Here is a 6035-nt window from a genome sequence, read left to right as displayed (position 1 = left end):
CCCTGCCAGGGTGCAGAACCATAGGACACAGCCAATGAAGATCTAAGGAACTAATTTCTCAGTTCTGCAAGGCTAAGGATGTTCTACCTACACCCTTTGCTTTTTAATATTTGACATAGTAACCCTCTTTCGTAAGTCTAGCATGTGCCCAACTGTGTTGGAGATTGGGCTAATTATAAAACCTTGCTCTTTTATACAGGTTTTTCTAATTGGTAATACTGTTTTAGTCACATAGAATTCCCTCGGGATCCATAAAGAATATCTCTTTAGATTATAGTATATGCCTGAAACCATGTGTAGTACCAAACCCTACATAGATCTTTATGTATATCCCTAAACTGAACACAGTGCTATTTCTGTTCTGATAAATTTTATAGCAAACATTGTTATGCTCCCTAGGTAAACCTTTCTTTCTTATATACAAATTCTTGGGGTAAACCTCAGCATACCTCAGTACTGTTAAGGTATAGAAAAAAAAGGTGTATAAGAAGGTTTGAGCTAAAGAAACCAAGGTTATACATAACATTACTTTATAGGAAAATTAATCTGGATTCCAAGTAACTAACTTTACAAATATATTTGACACTTGTGGTCACAAACCCGCCTCTATTAGTGAATTAAAATTGTAGTAACTTTATCTTCAAGCTAAAATATTTTTAATTGTATTATCTTTCTTTGCAATCATAAGTGGGATCAAATATAATCATTTTGGCACAAATTTGATAGTCCGTCACAGCACAAAAAGTTGATATTTATGCTACCCACAAAATATGCAAACATCAGTTAGGAGGTGTTAATAAAACAAGAGAAAGTCTTCAAAAGATGAAGTGGATAAATCCAAATTAAAAGAATATTCCTAACACCAGCAGCCGAGCAGTCTCAGTCTTTGCTATGAAAAGTGCTGTCTAGATGGCAACTCCCTACGTCACTGACGAGACCAGCCGAAAATACAAAGCCTCAACACAGAGACCGGACGCGACGTGGCACAAGCTGGGGAGTGTCAAAGAAGGATATGTGCCCCAAGAGGAGGTCCCAGTCTATGAAAACAAATATGTGACGTTTTTCAAGAGTACACCAGAACGTCCCACAGGGCTGAGGCACACCGGTCAGCCCATCCAGACCTGAAGGTGGTGAAGCAGGCATCTCCAAGACAGCCAAACGCAACCTGAAGCGGAAGGAGAAAAGGAGGCAGTACAGTAGCAGGAGAAAGAAGCAGAGGCCTTGAGTAGGACTCTCTATAAGGTGTCTCTCAGAGACACAGCCCAGACGCTCAGTGCTCTCCATGGCCCCCAGGCCACCCCTCTAGCTGCCTCTGACCAATCTGATTCTGCTGCCACAGCAGAGAAAGCCAAGAAGATCAAGAACATCAGGAAGAAGCTGTAACAAACAGTTGGAGGAGCTGCAGCAACTGTGTCCAGGCCAGGGAGGTCAGCTAGCCCAGGAGAGAACAGCTGGAAAGCTGAGGGTTCTGGAAGAGGAGCTGGAGGACTTGGAGTTGAGCCTGTGAGGCTTCGGGAGTAGGGGAGTGGACTGCAGAACAAACCATGGGGTGTTCTGGGGTCCAGGGAGTATGGGCCGTAGCAGTCAAGAGGGGCACCCCCACACTGGCTCACTTCCACCTCCTGTGGCCCAACTCAGTCCTCCAGAGCTTAGGCTCTCCTTCATCCCGTCCCTTCCTCTCAGCTCCCGTTTTTTGGACTTTCCCCTTCCATCCCAGTGTTCACAATCTGAGTGCGGACCCGAGGTACCTCTGCTGCTGACCTGGATGTCTTGTTGAAAAGAAAACCGGGGTGTGCGAGGCGGGGGAAGAGTCTGTTAGAGATCTGAAGCTGAAGTAGTACCCAAGTTTTGGAGTCTTGGATCCTGTTCACAGTGTTTATGAGTTGCTTCCCTGGCCATCCCAATCCTCTTCCCTATTTTTTTTCTGAAGAAAGTAAGAATAAATCCAAGTAGATGGAAAAAAAGAAAAGAAAAGTATTATCAATTCCAGACTCCTGACTCAGGTGAGCAAGGGACTGGTCTGCTTACCTTAGTTTCTTCTACATTGACAAAGAAAGAATCTACACAATTTGTGTACTGTAGAAAGCATTAAATAAGGGGCTGGCAAGATATCTTAGTGGGTAAAAATGCTTGCTGAACAAGCCCGAAGACCTGAATTCAGTTCTCTGAAACCCGTGGTAGAAGGAGAGATGAACAATTCCCCACACTCCCCTACACACACTAATAATGAGAGAGAGAGAGAGAGAGAGAGAGAGAGAGAGAGAGAGAGAGAGAGAGAGAGAGAGAGAGAGAGAGAGACAGGGGGCAGGCTAGGGAAAGGACTCATTCAGGTAGCTAAGTGCTTGGTGTCTGGGCAAGAGAAAGTGAGCTCAGACATCACACTAAAAAAAGCTGGGTGAGGCAACTTATACCACCCATGCTGGGGAGAAGGAAAAGGGCCATCTGGTCAACAAACCTGGCAAACTCAGTGACATCCAGGTTCAATGAGATAACCTGCCTCACAAGGTAAGGTATAGGATGATTGAAGAAGACACCTAATCTGGATGTATGTCTGCCAGAACATCTGCACATAAACATGCTTACGAATACATCAACACCAAAACATGTACAATTACACACCACTTAAATGACCAAAGTGCTGAGAACCTGAAAGTCAATCAGTAGATCTTGTGTGTACAACTATGCATTAAGAATTCAGGGAGAAAACATCCAAATGTTATTATTTGATTCTTTCCTTTTTAGTATCCAAAGCTAATTCCAAATTTTGCGAAATTGTTACGTAATACTTAGATAATCAGATAAAGGATGTCAGTTGGTAACTTTGAGCCTGAAATACTGTTCATCTATAATGTAACTGAGAAAAGTCCCTTTGAGTCAAAAAGCACATTGCTTTCAGCAGCTTTTATAACAAACCACCCCAACCTTCAAGACTTCAAACACACCAGTGGCACTCTTCTGCGCCATATCTGGTCCCGGTCTCAATGTGTTGGAATTTAGGCGTGTGTGTGGCACATTCCTTGCTGAAGGTGGGAGATCAGTGACATATGTATGTACACAATGCCCCAAATGGTAGCTATTAGTCACACATCATGTTTTACTTAAAATTAAATAATATTATGAATTCTACTTCTTTCAAATATGCAGTAGCCACATGCAGCTAGTGGCTTCTATGTTGGGCAGCATAGACATAAAGCCATCCCATACTCGCAGAGCATTCAGTCAGTCATGCTGAGCTGGAAGTGGGCCTCAGCTGGCCTTCACACTGCTGTCCTTAGGCCTCAGCGGCCAGCATTATCTTTTCAATACAGACTGGCTCAGAGAGATCTTTTATTTTAACATTTCCTTTGGTCTCTGTGGCATCTAACAGATTTTTAAAGAGCCTTTTAAAGGTATAGAGCCCTTTATTTAAATTAAGCCTTATATATAAACCCTCAACTGTCACTGTTCCAGTTTCACTTCCAGTGGGAGATTTGAGACCTGCATGAGCCCCTTCCCAAGCAGGTTTAGCTCCTGGGGAGATCACTTAGAAAACCACCTTTAAAGACATATGAACTCTTCTTTATGGAAAACAAAACACACACATCTAGCCCCAATCTTTTTGCCATTCACCCTGTAATTACTTTTATCCTTTTAGTATCTGTCCAGGAGATCCCCTCTACTGCTGTGTCTCCCCTTCTTTTCTACCTAAAAAACTCACAGTCAACTTCAGAGTCAACCATGAAAGAAGACCTCCTGATGGGAAGAGTCATCAGAGGCCCCCAAGCCAAGTACTGTTGGCCATATGGATGGACTGTGCAGGGTGTTGACAGGAGGAAGGAGCAAGGGCAGAGCCTGTAGTATAGGTCAACTGTTATAGGTCCAGAGAAAGCACAATGTCTACATAGCCTGGTAGAACTGGTAGTCAAATCCTGAGAGAGCCAAGGTTTTGCAATAATCTCCTACCTAACTGGTAAGCTCAGAAACAGAACTCCTCAAAGCCAGCCTTGGTTGGTTGGTTGGTTGGTTGGTTGGTTGGTTGGTTGGTTGGTTGGTTGGTTGGTTTGTATGTTTGTTATTATTTTTGCTGCTGATGGTGGTGGATTGGTTTCTTTTGAAGTGCACTTTTTGTTTTTTGTTTTTTTAACTTCCTGGTTATTCCTTCAGTTGGAATATTTTTGGGGTTCCCTCCAATCCCTACCTCAACTCCTATCCCAAACCTTGTGCCCACTCTCAACTCCAGGTTTTCCTGGTTCTGCATGCTTTCACAAGACCCACCTACCCACCTTCCCACTTAGATTCAACTAACCGACAACAGTCGCCTGAAATTAGTGTCTACTTTCCATATGACCTAAGCTGATCAGGCTCATTTCCAACACAACACAGTGATGCCAAAGACTAAAATGGCAGCTCTTTTGTGAGTCCCTTCCACAATGCAGGGAGCTGCTTATCTGATTGCTGGTTCTTCCATGATCTTCACTCATCACTGTGCAAAATGGAGACAAGACACTCTCAAGTTCAGAGTGCCTTCAGTGACCACTGAGTCTCTCAGAACCCTAGCCCCCAAGTTCACCTAGAGCAGAGAACAGCTCCATTGCTCTCAGAGAACCCCCACAGCAATGTTACTGTGAATCCCTAGTTATGTGCATACTATCCTGTGTATGTATGTTTGATGGGAATATGAATTCTAGCTCTCCTACAAGCATCACCTATCTGTGAACCCAAATATTTAGGAACATTACTAGAACTAGAGCTCAAGGTAGAGAATGTCGGTGTGGTAATGACATTCCATTTGAAATCCTTTTAATCTCCATTCCCAGACATACTTCATCTTTTAAATTTCTGCCCACAAATATATGAAACTGTTGTCAATCATCTCTGCAGTCTCTAAATTAGAAGCATACGATCTGTAAATGGTGAGACACTGCATATCCTTACATTATTAATTCAAACACACATAGTTCAAGAGAAATTACTGCAAGCATCGGCCGAGCTCTTGCACATACCAGGTTCTGCACTGTCTGACGCACACCCAGTCTCTTAAGCCTCACACCCGTTGAGCTGCATTATGACGGTTCTCAAAGATGAGCAAACAAGTTCGAGCTACATTGCTAATGAGTGCTATTCTAGGATTTGCTTTCAGGCCATCCATTGAGTGGGTACCAAGATTACCACATTCTCATGATGCCCATGCTCTACCTGAAAAAAAAATCACTGCACAGGATCTTCACATAGTTATGTCTGTGATCATCAAATTGTGTGTATCCAATAGAGAATTACAATGATGAAAACGTAAATGTGTGAATTATTTCCTTCAAGATGGAGGTACAGGCTATTAGCATTACATTTAGGGACAAGATATAGCAAGAATCCTCAGATGACTATCAGGCTTTCCCTGTACACCTCTGGGAAGTTCCTTAAAGTCTCAGTACATAATCCCCTGGTCTGTATAACAACTTTTTAGAAATTGGTTCATAGAGAATAAATTACTAAAAATAGACAATTACTAGTTTTATGTGTTGACACGACTGGATTAAGGAATGACCAGATAACTAGGAAAACATTCTGTCTAGATATGCCTGTGACCGTGTTTTTAGAAGAAATTAGCATTTTAAAAGATAAACTGAGTAAAGAAGATTATCATACCAATTTAGGTAAGCAACTTTGAAAGCAAAAGAGAGCTAAAAGGTGATTAAAGGCCTCTCTTCTTGTGCTGGGAATATCAACTATTTCTTCTTATTCGTTTGAACCCAAACTGAATTTTTTTTCTTGGTTTTTGATCATTAGTCCTCCAGATGAAAGATTCTGGGAATTCTTGAACTCCAGTGATATGAGTCAATTCCTATAATAAATTTCCTCTTAGGCAGACAGATGCACAGACAGGCAGAGGGAGACAGCCTATTGAATTTGTTTCTGAAAAGCATTAACCCAAAGGCAAACCATTTATTAGCAGTCACTATGTATATATTAGTGATTGTTGTTATTGCTTTTGGGGGAAAATTAGAGACAAAGGAGATCAGAGCTTTCTTAAAGCCTCTTTAAGGGAACTAAGGAAGTGT

At 42.1% G+C, this 6035-nt stretch overlaps 1 pseudogene; it reads left to right on the top strand.

The window, feature by feature from the left end:
* The first annotated feature begins 891 nt into the window (after window positions 1-891).
* LOC110292081 (partner of Y14 and mago pseudogene) lies at window positions 892-1507 on the top strand (annotated as a pseudogene).
* The last annotated feature ends 4528 nt before the right edge of the window (window positions 1508-6035 follow it).

Source organism: Mus caroli, unplaced genomic scaffold, assembly GCF_978045245.1.
Source record: "Mus caroli unplaced genomic scaffold, Mus_caroli_1 scaffold_6, whole genome shotgun sequence".
NCBI lineage: Eukaryota > Metazoa > Chordata > Mammalia > Rodentia > Muridae > Mus > Mus caroli.
Note: the sequence above shows the minus strand (reverse complement) of the source record. Positions and strands in the feature narration are given on the sequence as shown.